The sequence below is a fragment of the Cucurbita pepo genome, unplaced genomic scaffold (genome assembly GCF_002806865.2).
Source record: "Cucurbita pepo subsp. pepo cultivar mu-cu-16 unplaced genomic scaffold, ASM280686v2 Cp4.1_scaffold000235, whole genome shotgun sequence".
In the NCBI taxonomy this organism is placed as follows: Eukaryota; Viridiplantae; Streptophyta; class Magnoliopsida; order Cucurbitales; family Cucurbitaceae; genus Cucurbita; species Cucurbita pepo.
In genome coordinates, this window is record NW_019646489.1 from 5,257 (window position 1) to 19,270 (window position 14,014).

General features: G+C 35.7%; 4 non-coding genes across 4 annotated transcripts; all 4 read left to right on the top strand.

Moving 5' to 3' along the window:
- The first annotated feature begins 7,411 nt into the window (after nt 1–7,411).
- On the top strand, nt 7,412–7,493 carry TRNAS-CGA. Its single transcript has one exon. It is a non-coding gene; the product is annotated as a tRNA-Ser (tRNA).
- Nucleotides 7,494–7,562: 69 nt separating this feature from the next.
- TRNAS-UGA lies at nt 7,563–7,644 on the top strand. The gene has a single exon. It is a non-coding gene; the product is annotated as a tRNA-Ser (tRNA).
- Nucleotides 7,645–7,879: 235 nt separating this feature from the next.
- Nucleotides 7,880–7,961, top strand: TRNAS-CGA. Its single transcript has one exon. It is a non-coding gene; the product is annotated as a tRNA-Ser (tRNA).
- Nucleotides 7,962–8,649: 688 nt separating this feature from the next.
- On the top strand, nt 8,650–8,731 carry TRNAS-CGA. The gene has a single exon. It is a non-coding gene; the product is annotated as a tRNA-Ser (tRNA).
- The last annotated feature ends 5,283 nt before the right edge of the window (nt 8,732–14,014 follow it).

Consider the following 14,014-nt stretch of genomic DNA (forward strand, 5'->3'; position numbering starts at 1 on the left):
GCTTTGGAAGACCTAACAAATGAAGGTTTCTCTTGATGGCTTAAAATGAAGACAATATCAACAACGACACTCTGTGGTACCTCAACTCAGGGGCAAGCAACCATATGTGTGGTCATGAGTACATATTCAAAGAGATGCAAAAGATTGAAGATGGTCATGTGTCATTTGGAGATGCGTCAAAGGTGGAGGTCAAAGGCCGAGGTACGATACATTTCTAGCAAAAAGATGGTTTAATAGGGTCAATCTAAGATGTTTATTACGTACCAAACCTCAAGACCAACATATTGAGTATGGGGCAACTCACAGAGAAAGGTTACTCAATATTCTTAAAAGACCAACTGCTACACCTAAAGGACAAGCAAGGGCGTTTCGCAATGCCAAACAAGCAATTGTAAAACGGTTTCTGAAATGTTTTAAAATTTAAGATTACCTCTTGGAATGGTCAGGGCTAAAGTGCCAGATCTGATTGCCTAACTAAACCTCACTATGAGAGTTGTGGGAACCAAACCCTAGCTTGGGGTGCAATCCAATATAACAAGGCAAAGGTCTTGGAGCCCAAGCTCTTCCGTGGGCTTTGAGATACCAAGGCTCTAGAGAACTTTATCTTGTCGATGATGTAAAGTTATGGTCGAGGTCCAAGTACAGGTACGGGCATTCAAGATGGACGATGTACTATGGACACTTGTGAAAGCTTAAAACAAAAACTCGGTTCACAGTTCTTCTCAGAGAATGTCAAGATAATAGAAAGGAGAAAGTTAAGGGAGCTGAGACATATTTAGAATATTCGAGACTATGTTATGCAGTTTTTGGGCTTATGTTTGATATTCATGACATGTCCAAAAAAGACAAGGTCTTCAATTCTGTTGAGGGGTTGAAGTTGTGGGCAATGACCAAGCTCTCCGAACAAAGAGTTTAAAACCTTTTTACGGCTTATTCTATAGTCTAACGACTGTTTGACCTTAGTAACGATCAATCCCAAAACGTAAGGCAGAACCAAATTTTTGCAAATAGGGTAATAGAAAATATCGACCCAGCTCCCCCAAAGGTGGGAGGGGGAGAGGCGACAAACTTGAAGGCGAAGGAGGGGAATGTGAGTCCTCCTAATAGAGGTAAAACTTCATAGAGGAAACCTCATAGCCAGAACAATAGTAGTCAAGGCACTTCATCTTGGTTCATATTGCAAGGGGCCCTCCCGTAAACTGAATGCCCACAAAAGACATCACCATATGCTTTCCAAGGAAAACTTAAAAAAAAAAAAAAAAAAAATAGAAGTTAAGTAGGAGACAATTAAAGTTTGTAGTAGAAAGTTGAGTATTAATTTAATTGAATTATAATTTTTTTTTTTTTTTTTTTTTTTTTTTTTTTTTTTTTTTTTTTTTTTTTTTTTTTTTTTTTTTTTNAAAGCAAATTAAGATAGTGATATGTAATTAATACAAAAATTATTTATTGTAAATGAAGAACTTGTAAAAGAAAAGAAAAAAAAATCACTTAAGAAATGACGTGAAGGAGAAAATCTTCATACAAAATTGAAATTGATAGAATATAGTGTAAGAATAGTCCCTTACAAAAATTTTGGATAATCTCTTTTCTATCTTTGTCTCCCCTCTAATTTCTTCCTTCTTCTATTCTTCCATCTAACATCTAACCCAGAGGGAAGAGAAAAAGAGTAGAGAAAACATATAAAAAATTATAGTTTTTAAAATAAAAATAGGTGTCACATCAATTTTCTCTCCTAGTAATTAACAAAAACAATTGATGACACCATAAGAATGCTACCAAATGTAAAATTATAACAAAATAAAATATAATTTAAACTAAATTAAAGATAAAAAATGTAATTTCTTTTAAAAAATTTATAAGTGAGAGTTCCAGAGGTAAAAGTATAAAAGAAATATATTTATATTAAATATATGCATAAACTTTAATAAATGACCGCATAACATAGTGAATTAGCACGTCTGACTTCGGATCAGAAGAATGAAAGCAAGTAATTTTGGAGTTAGATAGAGCTTTGGCTAAGCTCAACCAAGTAAGTGGTCTTACTATCGGTTTGGTCGGAAGACTTGCCTTATGTATGACGACACGTGCCCACTAACCCTTGCACGTGTCATTTATGTTTTGTGTTATATGATGATGTAATGATGTTGTATGATGATGTGATGATGTTATATGATGATGTGATGATGTTTTATGATGATGTGATGATGTATATGATGATATGAGATGATGACATGATATGATGATGTATGATGCATGATGATGAGATGACTTAATATGATGCATTATGATGATGAGTTTTCTAAGACGCAACCTTAATTGATGTGAATCATGATGAACGTATGAAGGCCAACGCATGCATGTTATCTAGTGCAATGTGTGAATAATGTACAGAGTTGTGTCATAAGAATGATTTAAAGATGAAAATCATAGGGACCTCATGCATTTTGTGTGTTCATATACATTGGGTTAATTCCCCATTTATGATGATGAGTACGGACGCCTACACTATGAGATGATCACAATCATGTCTCGCATGACACTCGGGGGTCTGCTGACCTCCGAATTTTGCTACAGACAGCTAGCTTGACTATGATGAGTCTAGTGGGTGCGAACCGCCTGGGGATCTACACTCGCATGTGTAGGTTGTGTGTAGAGAAGTAATAGACATCCAATTTTGTCTGGACTAGAGGCCACCCCTATGATGGTTTTAACGATAGGTCCCTAATCATGAGTCGCATGTGTTTGCATTCTCTAACCCCAATAGTGGGGTCGCTTACTCAATATTTCTTAAAATACTCAAGTCGTGTGCTACTTCTATTTCATGTAAAGACAAGACCCCTGGTAGGGTTGACGATGACATCGCAAGTAAAGACCATGAAAAATGCATAAGATAGTGGCATTTCATCTTTTAGACTTTAGGTTAATATAGGGTGTTTTACTTTTAATGTTTTATTTAGTATTTTGTTATGTTGTTTTAAAGATGTTTCGAACATGTAAGTCCATGACAGACAGTGTTGTATGATGAAGTTGTAAATGTTTATTTCTGCATGTAAGTCCATGACAGCGTTGTATGATGAAGTTGTAAATGTTTATTTCTAGATAAGAGAGTATGTAATGATGATGGTAGACTTTCGGTTAGTAGAAATCTAGGGCCGCTACAAATATATTTATATTGAAGTATATACTTAAATTTTTAAAAATGATCGCATAGCGTAGTGGATTAGCGCATTTGAGTTGAACCCCCATTTGACGCACTCATTTGTGGTCAACCAAAATTATAGACTATCATTTGAGAAAATTTTTCCTCACTTGTGTTCGTTCTTTGGTTAACACACTTGAGGCCTTCAATTCAAATCTAGACGATGCCATACACTTTTCTTGAATATCACAAAGTTTTTTCAATACTCTCCTCTTCCAATTGCTACAAATTTTTTTTAATACTCTCCTCATCCACTTGCTACAAATTCTACAATGTGGACAAAGAAGCTAGATGTCCTTCATTTAGTGGAAACACATAATAAAAAACATATAGATCAGAGCTTGAAAATGACTGTATAGCGCAGTGGATTAGCGCGTCTGACTTCGCATCAGAAGGTTGTAGGTTTGACTCCCATGTGGTCAACCAAAATTGTAGACTATCATTTGAGAAATTTTTTCCTCACTTGTGTTCATTCTTTGGTTAACACACTTGAGGCCTTCAGTTCAAATCTAGACGATGCTACAAATTCTACGTGGTGGACAAAGAAGCTACATGTCCTTCATTTAGTGGAAACACATAATAAAAAGCGTGTAGACCAAAGCTTGAAAATGACCTAAAAAGCGTATAGACCAAAGCTTGAAAATGACCGCATAGCGCAGTGGATTAGCGCGTCTGACTTCGGANCTACAAATATATTTATATTGAAGTATATACTTAAATTTTTAAAAATGATCGCATAGCGTAGTGGATTAGCGCATTTGAGTTGAACCCCCATTTGACGCACTCATTTGTGGTCAACCAAAATTATAGACTATCATTTGAGAAAATTTTTCCTCACTTGTGTTCGTTCTTTGGTTAACACACTTGAGGCCTTCAATTCAAATCTAGACGATGCCATACACTTTTCTTGAATATCACAAAGTTTTTTCAATACTCTCCTCTTCCAATTGCTACAAATTTTTTTTAATACTCTCCTCATCCACTTGCTACAAATTCTACAATGTGGACAAAGAAGCTAGATGTCCTTCATTTAGTGGAAACACATAATAAAAAACATATAGATCAGAGCTTGAAAATGACTGTATAGCGCAGTGGATTAGCGCGTCTGACTTCGCATCAGAAGGTTGTAGGTTTGACTCCCATGTGGTCAACCAAAATTGTAGACTATCATTTGAGAAATTTTTTCCTCACTTGTGTTCATTCTTTGGTTAACACACTTGAGGCCTTCAGTTCAAATCTAGACGATGCTACAAATTCTACGTGGTGGACAAAGAAGCTACATGTCCTTCATTTAGTGGAAACACATAATAAAAAGCGTGTAGACCAAAGCTTGAAAATGACCTAAAAAGCGTATAGACCAAAGCTTGAAAATGACCGCATAGCGCAGTGGATTAGCGCGTCTGACTTCGGATCAGAAGTTCATGGGTTCGACAGTTCAAATCAGACGATGCCATACACTTTTCTTGAATATCACCAAGTTTTTTCAATACTCTCCTCATCCACTTGCTACCACCAAGTTTTTTCAATACTCTCCTCATCCACTTGCTACAAATTCTACGTGGTGGACAAAGAAGCTACATGTCCTTTTGATAATCACCATTTATAACCTGCTACCACCAAGTTTTTTCAATACTCTCCTCATCCACTTGCTACAAATTCTACGTGGTGGACAAAGAAGCTACATGTCCTTTTGATAATCACCATTTATAACCTGTCTTTTCTTTCCTTTCTTCTCTTGATTCTTCCATGAAAATACTATTGTGTTATTGAATCCTATGAAATCCCACTTTTGAGCTTTATTGTGAAATCCGACATCGGTTGGACAGGAAATGAATCATTCCTTATATAAGTATGCGAGTGATTAAGGAAGAATTCTGCTCACATTGGTTGGATAGGGAATAAATAATTCCTTATATAAGTATGTCCAAGAGGTTAAAGAGGAATTATGCTATTGACCACTTTTCAGCTTTATTGTGAGATCCCACATCCTTATATAAGTGTGTCAATATATTTGAGTGGTTAAGGAGACGAACTTGAAATCTGTTGGGTTTTGCTTGCACAGGTTCAAATCTTGTGAAATCTCACATCGGTTGGACAGGGAACGAATCATTCTTATACAAGGGGTATCAATATGTCTGAGTGGTTGACGAGACGTTTTAGCTTTATTGTGGAACGAATCATTCTTATACAAGGGGTATCAATATGTCTGAGTGGTTGACGAGACGTTTTAGCTTTATTGTGAAATACCACATCAGTTGGACAGGGAACGAATCATTCTTATACAAGGGGTGTCAATATGTTCGAGTGGTTAAGGAGACTTTTTAGCTTTATTGTGAAATTCCACATCCGTTGGACAGGGAACAAATCATTCTTATACAACGGGTGTCAATATGTTTGAGTGGTTAAGGAGGAATTATGTTATTGGCGAATTTTTAGCTTTATTGTTAGATTCCTTATCGGTTGAATCCTGTTGTTGACGACTTTTTTAGCTTTATTGTTAAATCCCACATCGATTGGATAGAAAACCAACCATTTCACCAATCATTCCTTCTATAGAGGGTGTCAATATGTCCAAACATGAAATTTGTTGGGTTTTGCCTTCTTTTCTTGGGCTTTGCGTGCACAAGAAATTCCACATATGTTGGATCCCACATCGGTTGAACAAGAAACGAATCATTTTTTATCTAAGGGTGTCAATATGTTTGAGTGGCCTAGGAGATAGACTCGAAATCTGTTGAGTTATGCCTATGCAGGTTTGAAACTTGTTGTTGAAGAATTTTTAGCTTTACTGTGAAATTCAACATCGGTTGAACAAGGAACGAATCATTCTTTATATAAGGGTGTCAATATGTCCGAATGGATAAGAGGAACGAATTTTTAGCTTTATTGTGAAATTCCACGTCGGTTGAATAAGGAACAAATCATTCTTTATATAAGGGTGTCAATATGTCCGAAAGGATAAGAGGAACAAATCATTCCTTATATAAGGGGTGTCAATATGTCCGAGTAGCCAAGGAGATAGACTCGAAATCTGTTGAGAAATCTGTTGAGCTATGCCTGTGCAGGTTTGAAACCTGTTGTTGAAGAATTTTAGCTTTATTGTGAAATTCCACATCGGTTGAACAAGAAACGAATAATTCTTTATATAAGGGTGTCAATATGTCGGAATGGTTAAGGAGACAAACTCGAAATTTGGCTATTCAATTTTTAGCTATTCAATTTTTAGCTATTCAATTTTTAGCTTTATTATGAAACCCCACATCCTACATAATACTTATATAGGTGGAAGTGGGATACTGTTGTTGCCACAATCAGTAGTACTCGAGAATCTGAGAAATAGAAGAATGGGCTGCCAATATGTCATAGTGGTTAACGAGACAGACTCGAAATCTGTTGGGCTATGCCTACCTAGGTTCGAATCCTGCTATTGATGTATTTTTAGCGTTATTGTGAAAACACACATCGGTTGAACATGGAACGAATCATTCTTTATATTATAAGGGTGTCAATATGTCCGAATAGTTAATGAGACAAACTCGAAATTTGGCTATGCAATTTTTAGCTTTATTATGAAATCCCACATCATACATAATACTTATATGAGTGGAAGTGGTCTACTGTTGTTGCCACAATCCGTAGTACTCGAGAATCTGAAAAACTGAAGTATGGGGTGTTAATATGTCTGAGTTGTTAAGGAGAAAGACTCGAAATCTGTTAGGTTATATAATATGTCTGAGTTGTTAAGGAGAAAGACTCGAAATCTGTTAGGTTATACCTGCATAGGTTTAAATCCTACTGTTGACGTATTTTTAGCTTTATTGTGAAAACACACATCGGTTGAACAAGGAAGAAATCATTCTTTATATAAGGGTGTCAATATATCCGAATGGTTAAGGAGACAAACTCGAAATTTGGCAATTCAATTTTTAGCTTTATTATGACATCCCACATCCTACATAATACTTATATAGGTGGAAGTGGGATACTCTTGTTGCCACAATCAGTAGTATTCGAGAATCTGAGAAATAGAAGTTTGCGGTGTCAATATGTCCGAGTGGTTAAGGAGACAGACTCGAAGTCTGTTGGGCTATGCAATTTTTAGCATTATTATAAAATCTCACATCCTACATAATACTTATATAGGTGGAAGTGGGATATTGTTGTTGCCACAATCAGTAGTACCCAAGAATTTGAGAAATAATAGTTTGGGGTGTCAATATGTCCGAGTGGTTAAGGAGACAGACTCGAAATCTGTTGGGCTATGCCTTCGTAGGTTCGAATCCTGCTATTGACGTATTCTCTTAGCTTTATTGTCAAAACACACATCGGTGAACATGGATCGAATAATTGTTTATATAAGGGTGTCAATATGTCTGAGTGGTTAAGGAGACATACTTGAAATCTGTTGGGCTATGCCTTCGTAGGTTCGAATCCTGCTATTGACGTATTCTTTGCTTTATTATCAAAACTCACATTGGTGAACATGGAACCAATCATTCTTTATAGAAGGGTGTCAATATGTCCGAATTGTTAAGGAGAAGAACTCGAAATTTGGCTATGCAATTTTTAGCATTATTATGAAATCTCACATCCTACATAATACTTATATAGGTGGAAGTGGGATACTGTTGTTGCCACAATCAGTAGTACTCGAGAATCTGAGAAATAGAAGTTTGGGTTGTCAATATGTCCGAGTGGTTAAGGAGACAGACTCGAAATCTGTTGGGCTATGCCTGCGTAGGTTCGAATCCTGCTATTGACGTAGTTTTAGCCTTATTGTCAAAACACACATCGGTGAACATGGATCGAATCATTCTTTATATAAGGTTGTCAATATGTCCGAGTTGTTAAGGAGACAGACTCGAAATCTGTTGGGCTATGCCTGTAGGTTTGAATCCTGCTATTGACGAACCTGCTATTGACGTATTTTTAGCCTTATTGTCAAAACACATCGGTGAACATGGATCGAATCATTCTTTATATAAGGGTGTCAATATGTCCGAATGGTTAAGGAGACATTTCGAAATCTGGCTAGGCAATTTTTAGCTTTATTATGAAATCCCACATCCTACATAATACTTATATAAGTGGAAGTGGGATAGTGTTGTTTCCACAATCAATAGTACTCGAGAATCTGAGAAATAGAAGTTTGGGGTGTTTATATGTCTGAGTGGTTAAGGAGACAGACTCGAAATCTGTTGAGCTATGCCTGCGTAGGTTCGAACCCTGCTATTGATGTATTTTTAGCGTTATTGTGAAAACACACATCGGTTGTTATGAAATCCCACATTCGAACCTTGCTATTGATGTATTTTTAGCGTTATTGTGAAAACACACATCGGTTGTTATGAAATCCCACATCCTACATAATACTTATATGAGTGGAAGTGTGATACCTTTGTTGCCACAATCAGTAGTACTTGAGAATCGGAGAAACTGAAGTATGGGGTGTTAATATGTCCGAGTTGTTAAGGAGACAGACTCGAAATCTATTGGGCTATGCCTTCGTAGGTTCGAATCCTATTATTGACGTATTTTTAGCTTTATTGTGAAAACACACATCGGTTNTTGTCAATATGTCCGAGTTGTTAAGGAGACAGACTCGAAATCTGTTGGGCTATGCCTGTAGGTTTGAATCCTGCTATTGACGAACCTGCTATTGACGTATTTTTAGCCTTATTGTCAAAACACATCGGTGAACATGGATCGAATCATTCTTTATATAAGGGTGTCAATATGTCCGAATGGTTAAGGAGACATTTCGAAATCTGGCTAGGCAATTTTTAGCTTTATTATGAAATCCCACATCCTACATAATACTTATATAAGTGGAAGTGGGATAGTGTTGTTTCCACAATCAATAGTACTCGAGAATCTGAGAAATAGAAGTTTGGGGTGTTTATATGTCTGAGTGGTTAAGGAGACAGACTCGAAATCTGTTGAGCTATGCCTNTGTGGGATACTGTTGTTGCCACAATTAGTAGTACTCGAGAATTTGAGAAACTGAAGTTTGATGAAGAAATTCGAGAAGTAGTTCTCAGCGAAAGTATACGTAAACAAGAAATTGAAGATTCAACAGTTCCCGAGNCTGCGTAGGTTCGAACCCTGCTATTGATGTATTTTTAGCGTTATTGTGAAAACACACATCGGTTGTTATGAAATCCCACATTCGAACCTTGCTATTGATGTATTTTTAGCGTTATTGTGAAAACACACATCGNTAAACAAGAAATTGAAGATTCAACAGTTCCCGAGAATCTGAGAAACTGATGTTTAATGAAATCCGAGAAGAAACTGTAGTTTGACGAATTTTTAGGTTTATTGTAAAATCACACATCGGCTGAACAAGGAAAGAATTATTCTTTACATAAGGGGTGTCAATATGTCCGAGTTGTTAAGGAGACAGACTCGAAATGCTATGCCTACGTAGGTTTGAGTGGTTAAGGGAGAACGAATCATTCCTTGGGGTGTCAAAGGGTGTTAATATGTCCAAGTGGTTAAGGGGAAACGAGAATCATTCCTTTTATAAGGGGTGTCAAGGGGTGTTAATATGTCCTGGTTAAGGGGGAGCGAGAATCATTCCTTTTATAAGGGGTTTCAAGGGGTGTTAATAAGGGGTTTCAAGGGGTGTTAATATGTCCAAGTGGTTATGGGGGAACGAGAATCATTCCTTATATAAGGGGTGTCAAGGGGTGTTAATATGTCCAAGTGGTTAAGGGGAGTGGTTAAGGGGGAATGAGAATCATTCCTTATATAAGGGGTGTCAAGGGGTGTTAATATGTCCAAGTGGTTAAGGGGAGTGGTTAAGGGGGAACGAGAATCATTCCTTATATAAGGGGTGTCAAGGGGTGTTAATATGTCCAAGTGGTTAAGGGGAGTGGTTAAGGGGGAATGAGAATCATTCCTTATATAAGGGGTGTCAAGGGGTGTTAATATGTCCAAGTGGTTAAGGGGAGTGGTTAAGGGGGAACGAGAATCATTCCTTATATAAGGGGTGTCAAGGGGTGTTAATATGTTCAAGTGGTTAAGGGGGAACGAATCATTCCTTATATAAGGGGTGTCAGTTCGAATCCTGTCAAAATGTCCGAGTGGTCAAGGGGGAACGAATCATTCCTTATAGACAGACTTGAAATCTGTTGGGCTATGCCTGCACAGAACTGAAGTTGAAAATCATTGAAAATTAGACTGGCTTGAAGATCAAATGCCTGAAGAATACGAAAAGTCAAAATCCAAAGCATTTTGTGTAATTGAGGGAATTAGATTAACGAGGTGGCTTGAAGATCAAATGCCTGAAGAATGACAATGAAGAAGAATACAAAAAGTCGAAATCCAAAGCATTTTGTGTAGCTGAGGGAATTAGATTAACGAGGATAGTTCCCACGTACAACAAGACAACATGGTGCTGGTGAACTGAGGGTATTAGATTAACGAGGATAGTTCCCAGGTACAGCAAGACAATAAGGTGTTGGTGAAAGGATAAACAGAACATTGAATGAGTAGGCAAGAAGTATGAGGATTCGTTCTAGATTGTCAAAGATATTCTGAGTTGATGTTGTAAATACAATAGCCTACTTGATAAATAGAGGGTCGTCAGTACCCTTGCGGTTCAAGTTGCCAAAAGAGGTATGGATAGGAAAAGAGAGTTACAAGCTTGATGCTAAGAGAGTTACAAGTTTGATGCTAACGCTATGAAGTGCTACTTCATAGGCTATGATTCTAATATGTTTGGGTATAAGTTTTTGGACGTCAAGAACAAAAAAAAAATTGAGCCTATAACGTGACTTTTGACAAAAATGTCATGTACAAAGACAAAGACAAGAAAAGTTCTAGGACAACAAAGCAAGTGGGAGTTGAAGTTGAGCTGCAGAACAATTCACATAGTGATGTTGTAGTAGATACTCGAGAAACTTCTAAGACTGTTGCTGAGGTTCCAGAGGTGGAGTAAGTGACACCTAAGCAAGTGTTGAGAGGATCAACCATAACTATCAGAGTATTAGATAGTTATGTACCTTCATTACACTATATGTTGTTGATTGATGAAGAGGAACCAGAGCCCTTTAGTGATGCCCTACAGTTGGAGGATACAACCAAGTGGGAGCAAGCCATGGATGATGAGATGAGTTGGATGTCTAGGCCTCAGAATTGTGTTGCTCCTTCATCTACTGAGGCTTTGTACGTGGCTATAGCTAAAACTAGAAAGAAAATGATATTGATGACAGACTATGTAAAGAATTAGGCAAGAAGCAGCACGAGAAGATTCTTCATGTAAATAGTCAAAGTGTCATACAGTTGATGAAGAACCCAGTCTATCAAAGACAAAACACATTAGAAGACGATACCATTTCACTCGCAGGTTATTGGAAGATGGTGATGTGTTTGGAGAAGATAAAGGGTGGAAAGAATCTAGCAAACACATTGACAAAATGTGCTGATGTTGAAAAAATGAGGTTGGGAGAATTGTTAGGTGAGGGAGCAGGATCAGCCTCCAAATGGGAGAATTGTTAGGTTAGGAAGCCTGTTACATAGTAAAGTTATACATGGAAAATATATGGTAGATATTGTAAAACGATTATGGAAAATATATTTATAACTTATCCAATTCTTATACATAGTAAAGTTATATATGGAAAATATATTGTAAACGATTATTTATAATAAAAAGCTTGTAAAGATATATATGGTAGATAGTTATATATATATATATATAGTATATGGTTATGTTTGATAAAATCATATATATAGTAAATTGAACCATATATATATCCCTTAGACAGTGCTTTTAAAATGTACTTTCCGCATTCCCTGTATTATCTCTTATTGTACATAAGTGAAGTCATCAATAAACTTTTAGCTAGTATTTCTCATGCATTTTCTCTCTTCTATCCTTTGTGTTCATCTAGATCTCGTGTGTGCATTGTTGTGCAATCGTAACAATTACAATAGAAAAATTTAGTTGCTTGCGGTGGACTTATCACTTAAGTGTTAGTGATAAAATTGTTCATAATTTTCACTTTTTTTTTCTTTGAAGTCAACTCGTGAGATTCTAAATTTTTCTTATCTTCCATTTTTTTATTTCACTTTTCATTTTTCTTATTGTGCTATAAGATTCTCCAGTATTCTCTTACTATTAAGATATGATTTGGAGGATATATTTTAATAATTAGTTATGGAGTATATGTTACATATCCCTAATCCATTAATATTTTTTTCTTTATTTTTGGAAGTTGTTAGTAGTATATTTTATCCTAGGATTTGATTAACAGTATATTTTATGTTATTTACCAGTTAGTTATATATTTTTTCTCATTAGGTAGTAGTAGATTGTTTGTATCCTATTTAAACGTTGTAAACATGATGAATGAAGATCATACTTTTGATCCCACTTCTATTTCTCATTCGTTTAAAACACCAATCAAAAGGAATTGACATTTTACTCATGAAGTGGAAGCATTGGAATCAACTTTGATTTTATTTAGAATTAAACAAAATAAAGGTTAAACAAATCTATCGACATGCTACCCGTTTAATCTACTCTAGTTTCTCTAATAAGCTAATAAGTAAAGGCTTAACATGACATGATTAACGAACTATGCAATGCAACATGAATGTATGAGAATAAGATAGAAACTACCATAAAATTTTGTGCGATTTTAAAAGATTCAATAACATAACGAAAATTAATGTAAAAACATATACATGTACATGTGTTCAATTTGTTCCTAAAAGAAGGAACGGGACCGAGATACAAAAGATGTATATGATATAACAGACAAAAATAAATAAATGGAGAAGACATACGCCTTGGGTCAACACCCTTCTGTGGCTACCTAGCTCTCAAGTACTTCTCATCCCATCCAACAACATCATACACCTCGAAGAAAAAAATTGTCGAAAGGACAAGTATATAAATATAACCAGTAAGCAATCTATTTGTAGACTCTCATTACATACGTGGTTTGACCACTTTTAATTCCAAAATCCTTCATGAAACTTGTTAGAAAACTCATTTCGAAGATGTACAAATTGGTTTGATAGAAAATAGTGAATCATATCTCTCGAATTTAGAAGAAATTCGAGAAGAAAATTAAAAAAAATACTAAGAGACTTAATCTCGAGTTCTAGGAACTCTCATCACTCGATTCTTGTCCCAAAATATTGCCCACAACTTATTATTTATAGATGAAGCTTGCATTGTCTTTGATCATTCTAGAGTCGTACTAAATTGTAATTCCAAGTTTTTGAACTGTCTGTCAGAAATATCTACTCATATGACGATGCTACCTACCTTTATTTTAAATATTAGTTGTTGGATCTAAGGAACCTCAAGTCTTCTTGAACATATTCAAATTTCAGCTCAATCCAATGGTTAGATCTTATGGTAAGAGCGATTTTGTGCAACTTGTCAATTCTAAATCGAATATGCTAGAGCATTTTTATAATTATCTTGAACTTCATATCATTTTAGTATTTTTTTTTTTTTTTTAACATTTTATTCTAAAACTCCAAACTTTTTCTTAAATTTTTACCCTTTTTAGTAATTTTTTCCTTCTTCAGCATTTTAAAGTTCATCCTCCATTAAAAAAAAATATTAAAAATTCAATTCCTTCTCCATGAAATATTAAAAATCCAAGAAGTTTCTTAAACAAACCATTAGACAAATAATTTTTTTTTATTCTTTATGTTTTTTTTTTTTTTTTCAATGTCTTTGAATCCTTATGAAACCTTAGTGAAGGGTTGAAAATATCTCTTTGGGACCTTTGAACCATCCTTGGATCTCTTAATTCTTCTTTTGGATCTCTCACTTTTTCTCGAGTG